The sequence below is a fragment of the Hyla sarda genome, chromosome 1 (genome assembly GCF_029499605.1).
Source record: "Hyla sarda isolate aHylSar1 chromosome 1, aHylSar1.hap1, whole genome shotgun sequence".
Classification (NCBI taxonomy): Eukaryota; Metazoa; Chordata; class Amphibia; order Anura; family Hylidae; genus Hyla; species Hyla sarda.
Genome location: NC_079189.1, coordinates 550062742 through 550073436, shown reverse-complemented (window position 1 = coordinate 550073436; position 10695 = coordinate 550062742). Strand labels below are relative to the sequence as shown.

The window sequence follows — 10695 nt, the reverse complement described above, 5'->3', positions numbered from 1 at the left end:
TAAATATGTGAGCACCATCTTAGCTGTTTACATAGTTTTCTAAAATATAGTATGGTAAGCTGATGTAATGGAGGACGCCAGCCCTGCCGAGCGTGGATTTAATGGTATAATGGCCAGAGAAATCTTCTATAAGCCCGGGAGCGACTGACTAAACTTACAACATAAAACCCCCCTCCTGTCATTTTTTATAGTAACAGTAAAACATTTTATTGAATTTATGAGCTACATAATAGCCATGGAGAATGTAACTTGAATTAGGACCAACTCTCAAGTATAATGTCAACTATAAACCCTTCTATTGCCCTGTTCCTTCAGCTTTTACACTCACTTTTTTATTTTACCAAGGGACTGCATTACCATCAAATTCTTCATCATACTGCCAGCCAATGAGTTCACCACGCGCATAAATTCCTGCGCTTTCCTTCTAGTACAAATCTCACCCAAAGTGCAGGGACAATCCAGAAGCAATTGGATTAACCCCTTTCAGGGGGGAACAGTCCTGATGATAATGTAGGATATGCATGTGAATTACAACATTTCGGGTATGTCTATGTTTATAAACATACAAAATAAAAGGAAAATAAAGCAAAAGTAAATAGATAAAAAATTATTAAATTGTGCAAAAAAAAAAAAACAACTTAACGAAATTAATATTTTGGACAGCAAATTCAGAAAATCAAATTCCTACTTAATGGGAGCTCAGCATATTGACAGAGTCACCAATTCTGTGTCCTACTGCAAAAATAAGAAACGAATCTCCTAAATATTTGTATTATACTGGTTTGTCTAAATATTCCAAGATTTCGATATTGCTAAGATTCATTGGCACTAGGACCTGCGCTGTCGAAATTTATGTTGTAGGTGGAGTTTTGCATTAGCTGGACGCATTTTTTTAACCTATTTTCTGGTATACAACCCAGGAAAGGCTCTCCCATAAATGTCTTCTCTCTTCTAACCTTTATGATGCTGTAAAATACTGCAAAGAAAAAAAAAATCACAACACAAAAGAAAAGAAACTCAATTATTGAAACCTTCGCCATATACTTTCGGCTGTAGTGTTTATTTTTTTTACATTTTTCACAAAAATAGGGAATATCCCTTTAAAAGGGGTTGTCTTACAGCTTAGGTGAGCTCCCATACTTCAATTCTCTGTTCTGCGCACATTCCTAGCAATAGTGTTTTCATTAGATTAAGGAACATACATACTACTACAGAAAGCCTTGTGTAGACACTGAGTCAGCAGGGGATACCGAGAGACAAGACAAGACAAGACAATTGTGAATGCCGCTCAGGGGAAGTATGATTTTAATGCTGCAAAAAGACCCAACTTTTTTGTCTTGTAGTGTGGGTGACACTGATGCTTATCGGTGCTTCTGTTCGGTTGCAATCCTGGTTCTTTGGTATATGCAAATTAACTGCTTGGTGCACAGTGATGCCACTTTGGTAATTTCATTGGAAATACCTATTTTTTAAATAAAGTTTTTATAATCAAAATCATTTTAAATAACTTTGTGTTGTTTTTCATTTCATTCAAATAACATCCATGTATTTAAATGCTGCAGATGTTAACATTTTACAAATTTTCCAGCAGAAGAAATAGAAAATATTAACATTTAAATGACCTCTCCCTACCCAAACACCATTCCTAAGCAGGGTTTAGTCTAGCTATAAGCTTTATAATAAGCTGACACTTTCTGTTCTGTAGAGAAAACTTCTCAGCAGCCACAGACTTATCACAGACAAGATAACAATCAAAGGTGAAACATACAGATAACAGAGGAACAACCATTCACAATAGGTAATGGACATGGCTCCCCCCTACCTGAACAATGACCTCCATACAGGTCCCAGAGCATGTCTAGAAAATGTTCCCATAAAAGGGAATCAGTCAGCTCCACACTATAGGTTCTTATGATTTATGTGGCTCCTGGAAAGCATATCTTTAAATGCTGTTAAAATCAGCTCAGTAAAGATGGCTGCCCACATAATCATGTACAGAAAATAGAATAAGGAAAACCTACAATCAGAAAATAGGAAAATGTGTTAGTGTCTAGTTATAGATTATGCATTATCTTTAAACTAATTTGCTCTATGCCTTTTAGACCATGTCAGGTTGATTTATAAGGGTGTATACTGGGGTCCTGTCCATGTTTCTGTCTTTTTTATGGCAAAAATGATGCTGCTTAATGTGATATGTTGACCGTTACTGGTCTATTCACACATATAGTATTATGCGCAGATTTGATGCACAGGATTTTCTGCTGCAAATTTCAATGTAAACTGAATGACTAAACACAGCTTGAAATCCTGCTCATCAAATCTGCGCAGAATACTGTACATGTGAACAGACCCTAAAAGTTACCAAACTGCTGATAAGGGTTGTGAATAATAGAATATAGCCTAAATTGCTAATTCCTGTTAGGAAATTTTTTTGTGTTTTTTTGGCACATTGAATGTTCTGTTTTTTAAGAAATTAAAAGATATTTTTAAAACTGTTCCTGAATAAAGCAAGTGGGTAACACATTAAACTTTTTTTAAGACTGTTGACGTTAATAGTTTTCTAAATTTTCTGAGCTGTCATTACCCGAAATGGCTCCGCAATGTGCCCTATGGGCAGTACTTGAGAGTTCGAAAGAATTGGACGGCCGCCGACGATTTTAAAACACAATCGGGTATACTAAGGAAAAGGTTCGCTGATAAGGGGTACCCCCAGGACATTTTAAAACATGCCTATAACAAAACTAAAGATTTAAAACAAAAAGAACTCACTCAGATGCACAATAAAATTACTGATCATCCTTCAAAAAATAATAAAAAAAAAAAATATCAAACAATTTTCTCACCACTTTTAATTGTGCATCTAATGCTTTTCGAAAACATTTTAAACAAACACTGGCCAATAGTGAGATGTGATCCTATCTTGAAATATTTAGTGCCCGCACATCACCGTATCACTTTAAAAAAACCAATGTCCCTACACAATTTTTTAGCCCCAAGTAAAAGACAAAACTGTTAACAATAAGGTTTTAAATAAATCGGACAAAAAATGTAATAAATGCAAAAAAAACTTTGTGCTTATGCTGTAATATTATTCAGGACAATTGCAGTTCCTTTCAGTCTAATATTACAAAAGAATCATTTTTGTTTAAAGAAAACTGTAACTGTGAATCCACATACGTGGTGTATTTATTAGAATGGCCCTGTGGTTTACAGTATGTGGGCCGCACCGTTCAGACGGTGCGGTCCTGCATTAACACCCATCGGTTTAATATCCGAAGGGGCTTTCAATTGCACAGCGTATCGCGACATTTTGCACAGTATTATGCAAACAATCCAGAGCTTTTAAAATTAATTGTAATCGACATCATACCAATAGATATGAGGGATCGGTTCCGTAGACTAATTAATAAAGAATCATATTGGATCTATAAGTTAATATGTTTATATCGTGATGGTTTGAATGAAACCATTGAAAATACGGCATAGGCAATATCTTCATATATTGGGTTATTTATACAATTTTTTACATGCTGGTACTGATATATATATATATATATATATATATATATATATATATATATGTTGCTCTGTTTTTTATACTTTTCATGCTTTCATGATATGTTTGCTTCTATGTCTCACCTGTGTTTTTGTCATCTCCATTGACTTCCGTCTCGCCCTCTGACATGTGGTTTACTTCCCTTCCCTTCCTTTGGAGTTCGCGGTCTTCATGGCGTGACGTGAGCTAATTATTTTTATTGTTTTAATATTGTGATACGATGGTTGTTCTATATATTCCTGTTACCTTTTCATTGTGCATATGAACCTGAGGAAGACGCCTGCTCTGGCGTTGAAACGCCTTGTTCTTTAATAAATTGCTATTGATCGTACCTATGGGTTCTACACTGCTTCACTAGCGGTACCGCTATCTCCTGATCTGCGCCTGCCAAGTCCCTGAGTAGTTTGGAGGTTTCTTTGTGTAGGGGTACTCCCGTGGAATACTTTTTATTTTATTTTTTTTAAATCAACTGGTGCCAGAAAGTTAAAAACAGATTTGTAAATTACTTCTATTAAAAAAATCTTAATCTTATGTCAGGGGTCCACTGTGCCCCCAAGTATAGCTGTAGGCCCCCAAACTGCCCCATATATCATAGGCCACCATACCCTCCTGCTTTGGTGCTCCACTGGTCTCGGGACCTATTGCTATGGCTCAAAGCAGTAGGTCCCCGGTCAGCAGGGGCAGTGGAGCAACAAAGCTGATGGTGCTCATGCTTTCCCTTTGCTGCCCAGTGCCCATGCTTCCCCTTTGCTGTCCTCCTGCTCCGCTCCTTGGTGCTGTGATGTCAGCCTACCATTTCTTTGGTGGTACAGACCAGTAACCAGTGGCTGAGGCTGCCATTACTGATTTTTTTATTTTCAAGTACCCCTGGGGGTACATGTACCCCAGGTTGAGTACCACTGACCTAGGTAATAGCTGCAGGAACAGCATTCTTTCACCCAGAAATATACACTTTATTTAACCATCGTACATTACAAATATACCTATAATGATATGTACATTATATAAAAGGTTTTTGCTAACTACAGGTACACTTAAAGTGGTACTCCAGTGGAAAACTTTAGTTTTTTAAATCAACTGATGCCAGACAGTTAGACAGATTTGTAAATTAATACAAAAGGGGAGGTAGCTCTAACCACAAAAGCAGGTTGAAATCTCTATTGTGCCAGGTGAGTACTAACGTGTAAGGTCGGGTACCCTATGGGGCCTGAAAAACAATTGTATGAATAAAAGGGGGGGGAAGCACTTTCCTCGAATCTGGTCTTTTATGTGCTCATGGATGAAAGCATATGTGGATCTTGTATATTATACATAATCCACATATGCTTTCATCCATAAGCACATAAAAGACCAGATTCGATGAAAGTGCTTCCCCCCCCCTTTTATTCATAGATTTGTAAATTACTTCTATTAAAAATTCGTAATCCTTCCAGTACTTATTAGCTGCTGTATACTACAGAGGAAATTATTTTCTTTTTGATTTCTTTTCTGTCACGACCACAGTGCTCTCTGCTGACACACCTGTCCATGTCAGGAACTGTCCAGAGCAGGAGAAAATCCCCATAGCAAACATATGCTGCTCTGGACAGTTCCTAAAATGGACAGAGGTGTCAGCAAAGAGCACTGTGGTTGTGAAAAAAAGAAATTAAAAAAGAAAAGAATTTCCTCTGTAGTATACAGCCGCTAAAAAGTACTGAAAGGATTAAGAATTTTTAATAGAAGTAATTTACAAATCTGTTTAACTTTCTGGCACCAGTTGATAAAAAAAAAAAAAAAAAAAAAGTTTTCCATCGGAGTACCCCGTTATAGCACTTTAGTGCCTTGCACCAGCACTACAAATGGTATGGTGATGCAAGATGAACAGGGTTAGGGTGCATAACCCCTTGATAGGGAGTCCATTGCAATTTACACTAAACTACTGACAGGCGGCGATAAAACACTTGTATCTGTTATATATCTGTCTCTTGCTTGCATGACATTGACATAAAAAAATGCTTTATTTCAATTCTCAGGCGAGACTGCAAGCCCCTGAAGTGCTGAGGGCAGAAACATCTCCTTACTCCGCCTCCCATTCATGTCCTGCTTGAGTGACAGTCAGTTGGAAGCCGAGCCCTGTTTCAAGCTGTGGTCCCTGTGCTGGGTATATAAATTGCGCTCAAGTGTGAGATTTGTAAACATGGCTAGGCTTATCAAAGAAACATAGGCAGGGATGGAAAAATAAAAATTTTTTTTATGTATGTTATAGAAAAATAGATAGATATATGAATGGTACCATATCTCCTTGCCCTAACAGCATCTAACAGTGTCAGCAGTTTGGAATATAAATTGCAGCTGACAGATTCCTTTTAAAATAAAAGGTGTTTGCTCCAATTTATATAAAAGATGGACATTTTTTTGTCAGTTTTTTTTTCCCTTTTACACACAATAAAGTTTGAAGCCTCTCTGTTTTATCTTTTCCTACTTTTAGATCATAGTCCCTGCAGGATTTTTTTTCTGCCTTTTCAAGGGCTAATAAAACAGGATGGGTGAAACAAAGTCATAAGCCGACTCTGTCTGAAATCCATGTCATCTCATCTAAAAAGAAGAAAGAGACCATTTCCATGTCTGGCCTGACAGTAACGCCTGAACTGGCAAGAGTGCAATTCCATTTGATTTATAGAATAACTGTGTGACAAATGATGACAAAAATAAACTTTTACTGCACCGAGCTTCTCTTTTATTTATGAAATTTGGCCATGTAGTGAAATCTTTTATCTGCAAGTTGTAACACGGAGTGGAAATGAGCAATTATGATGAGGTAATAGTAAGCCAGCGGTATAGGCCGAGTCAGTAGGAAATGGATTGAAGGAGGATAAGCACCGCGCCATGATAAATGTGAACATTGCTTTGCTGACAGATGATCTAACAGGTGTTCATAACAACTATATAAGAGGATTTATTTATGACCAGCCACAGCCGCAGTAGTGTAAATCAAACAGAGCAGCTGCACTCCACTGAAAGCAACTCCCGATGGAAGCTCCGAGGAGGACGCCACACAACAATTCATTCTAGAATCTCAATCATCAAATAACAAGTTTCTCTTAATTACGATTTTGCATATAAACCACAATTATGCTCAATTATCTAAAAAACAACAACTCTAGGTTCTATAACTTTTTGTTGTTGTTGGAAGCCTTTTCAGGGCAAATGATAATGTGGATGAACCTGCGCACACAGCTGAGGCCGCCATGTTTTTAAATTAACTTCCGTTCAGGACCTTAGTTCCTAAACCGTGGAGTAAATCCATCCATAATGACTCTTGTTCCTGTGGAAGCACTTTAACCCTAGCACTACATGCAGATGGCACCTGGACTTACCACAAGTCCAGGTGCCATCATGTAGGGCTGGGTGGTAAGGCCAAATATGTGTATCGCAGTATTTTTGTAACTTATGGCGGTTCCACGGTATATAACGGTATTCCTCCCCCTCCCATATATTTTATTAGCCCAGCACTGCCCCCATTGGGGTACTTACTGACATCACCTGCAAGCGCTGCTCTCCTCGTGCTCCTGTTTGTTGCAGGCCACCGGCGCTGACACTCTACTGTAAACAAAAATGAACTTTAACGCATGTTCCCACATTGGCCTTACATTGGGGAAGTGAATGTCAGACAGCCGTCAGCCTATCACCGGCCGCAGCAATGTTCCGCCTCGGCCGGTGATAGGCTGAGCCCACTGTCATGAAAGAAGCCGGCTTCTTACATGACAGTGCGCTCAACCTATCACCGGTCAAGGCGGAACATCGCTGCGGCCGGTGATAGGCTGACAGCTTTCTGATGTTCCATTCCCTAGGAAACTGGTCCAGACCGACGGGGAAGGCGAGTTAAACTTTATTTTGTTTACCTTTTGCAGCACGGGCATAGGGATACAGTATAGAGCAATGGTCTTCACCCTGCGGTCCTCCAGATGTTTCAAAACTACAACTCCCAGCATGCCCAGACAGCCAACGGCTGTCCGGGCATGCTGGGAGTTGTAGTTTTGCAACATCTGGAGGTTGAAGACTACTGGTATAGACTCATCGCCGGCGGCCGCAACAAACAGGAGGACAAGGAGGGCAGCGATTGCGGGTGACATATGTGAGTAGTTCCCTGATGGGGGCAGTGCAGCGTTGGACTGATAATTAATTGGGGGGGCTCACGGGTCACATATGATTAGTTCCCCGATGTGGGCTGACCATTCCTTCCCGAGGGGGAGGGGCCAAACCGGTATTGCAGTTAAAATTCATATCGTGCAGCACAAAAACGTTGGTATCCGGTATGAACGGTATACCGCCCAGCCCTACCATCATGCAACATGAACTAGTCAAGGCCACTAATGCTACATGAAGGTGCACCTTATATTGGTAGGGTTCATAGACAGAACAGTAATTGAGAATAATCATAAAATATGGTTCAGTGTGTATGGTGGGCCGCAATGGTGAGACGTTAGAGTTGTTGGTAAAGGGTAATTATTAAAGGGGTTATCCAGGAATATAAAAACACAGCTACTTTCTTTTAAAAACAGCACTTTGTCTTTCCCCAGGTTGTGTGTGGTTTTACAACTTGGCTCCATTTACTTCAATGTAACTGAGCTGCAGAACCACACCCATCCTGGAGACAGATAGGGAGATGTTTTTGAAAAAAAGTAGCTGTGTTTTTCTACTCCTGGATAACACCTTTAATAGAAAGGACAATATGCTGCAAAGTGCCTTTCTCTAGATACCTGCTTTAGCAATATATTCAAGTCAATGGGGAAGATTTATCAGTTGTATCTGTGTCTGTGTTAGTGCCCACATGGACTAGACAGTCTTTAAATGTGCTACATTCATCACACAATACATTTGTGGCATGCTAAGGCTGGTTTTCTACAAAAAACTGCCACATTTCCACAAAAAATGCAGTGGTCAGATGTTTTCTAAGAGTCAATAGAAAATAAGAATTTGATGTTTTTTGCCTAGTGGTAGTTTTCTAAAATCGCAGCTTGCTGAAACTATTAACTTTTTTTTTCCCGTGAAACGTTTTTTCTTCCATAAACTTCTATGGGAGGAAAAAAATGCCAAGAAAGGCACAACACAGTTTAACATTAATGTAATTTTGGGCAATTTTACCACTTCTGATCCTTTTTTCGGTGTAAAAAATACCACTCTGAAAGCAGTAAAAAACTGCCAAACACTAGCAAAAAACTATTTCCATTAAAATGAAAAAATGCTAAAGTGAAGGAAAAAAGGTTTTTTTTCCACAAATTATTATTTATTTTTAATATATAAGTTGTGTGGGGAAAAGGGGAGATTTATCAAAACCTGTGCAGAGGAAAAGTTGCCCAGTTGCCCATGGCAACCAATCAGCGCTTTTTTCACTTTTGAAGAGACCTGTGAAAAATGAAAGAAGCGATCTGATTGGTTGTGACAGGCAACTGCACCACTCTTCATCTACACAAGTTTTTTTTATACAGCTCCGCTAGCAATGACTTTATATTAGCATGTTCAGCTATAGACATGTATACCTTATAATCTTTATATTCATTATGGTTTTCCAATGTGTCCATAAAATTGGCTGTTCATGATTTTATGAATAAAGCGTGCAGAATATAACAAAATAATAGCACAAATGCAATCGAAAATCTGCATTGTGAAAATGTTTCAATGTTAAACAGGGCGCAAGAGACAAATATAGACCGACAGACATACTACAAACACACACTTACAGGCACACTACAGACAGATACACTTACAGACACACACTACACACACACACACACAGACACACTACAGACATACACTTACAGATACACTCAACTGGCCGTCCGTGGTTTCTTCTTTCCTGCAGCGGTCGGGACTGACCTGTGACGTCACTGATGTTCTCCTGAGCGGCGTTCCCCGTCAGTCCCGGCCGCAGGCTCACCTCTTTAGAACAGTCAGCAGCAGCTAGGGTTGCCACCTTTCTTTAAAAAAAATAATAAAAAATACCATCCATGGTAATTTGCATAAATTATATATGTGTGACATTACAGGAAGCTCCACCCATACACATCATGTAATAGCACAGGGGGATCAGAATGGGATTAAAATGGCACGGGGGGGGGGGGGGGGGGGTCAGAGGGGGACAATGCCCTGGAGGTACTTGTTGGGGTACCCCTTGAAATATAACCCCACAAAAACATGGTGGAAGAGATTATTCTACTCCATCATAGGAGAAAAACAACAAAAATGACAGGCTTGCCATACATCTGCGGCATCACTACAGACCCCCAGAAGTCTGCCGGGTTTCCGTCACGGTGTCCGCCTTTTTATTAAAATATTCAAAATAGAGCTGCAGGTTGTGTTTTTAGCCCTGAATTTTTGGCAAAATTGCGATACAGATCAAAATTGATGTGATTTACGCAAAATGAGTAAAACAGCTGGCTTTTTTATTTTACGGGGGACACTTTATTTTAACATAGGGTGAGATCAGCACATATGGGACATTTATGGCATAATCCATTAAATCAAGACAGGGATGGAGGTAATTTAACCATAAAACAGCACATTTGTCATCCTGTACATATAAGTATGTGGTGAACATTTGCATTTACCAACTTTCTTGGGAAAACCCTTTAAAGGAGCAGCTATTTACATAGTCCATTAATAAGCTCTTGAAAGTGGACCTTCACACTTACCTGAATTATACAGTCATGGCCGTAAATGTTGGCACCCCTGAAATTTTTCTAGAAAATGAAGTATTTCTCACAGAAAAGGATTGCAGTAACACATGTTTTGCTATACACATGTTTATTTTCTTTGTGTGTTTTGGAACTAAACCAAAAAATGGAGGAAAAAAAGCTAATTGGACATAATGTCACATCAAACTCCAAAAATGGTCTGGACAAAATTATTGTCACCCTTTCAAAGTTGTGGATAAATAAGATTGTTTCAAGCATGTGATGCTCCTTTAAACTCACCTGGGGCAAGTAACAGGTGTGGACAACATAAAAATCACACCTGAAAGCAGATAAAAAAGGAGAGAAGTTCACTTAGTCTTTGCATTGTGTGTCTGTGTATGTCACACTGAGCATGGACAACAGAAAGATGAGAAGAGAACTGTCTGAGGACTTGAGAACCAAAATTGTGGAAAAATATCAACAATC

The 10695-nt window shown here is 39.0% G+C and overlaps 1 long non-coding RNA gene across 1 annotated transcript; it reads left to right on the top strand.

Moving 5' to 3' along the window:
- The first annotated feature begins 3674 nt into the window (after positions 1 to 3674).
- LOC130311318 (uncharacterized) lies at positions 3675 to 6249 on the top strand. The gene is made up of 3 exons (XR_008859730.1): positions 3675 to 3737; positions 5569 to 5696; positions 6024 to 6249. It is a non-coding gene; the product is annotated as an uncharacterized LOC130311318 (long non-coding RNA).
- The last annotated feature ends 4446 nt before the right edge of the window (positions 6250 to 10695 follow it).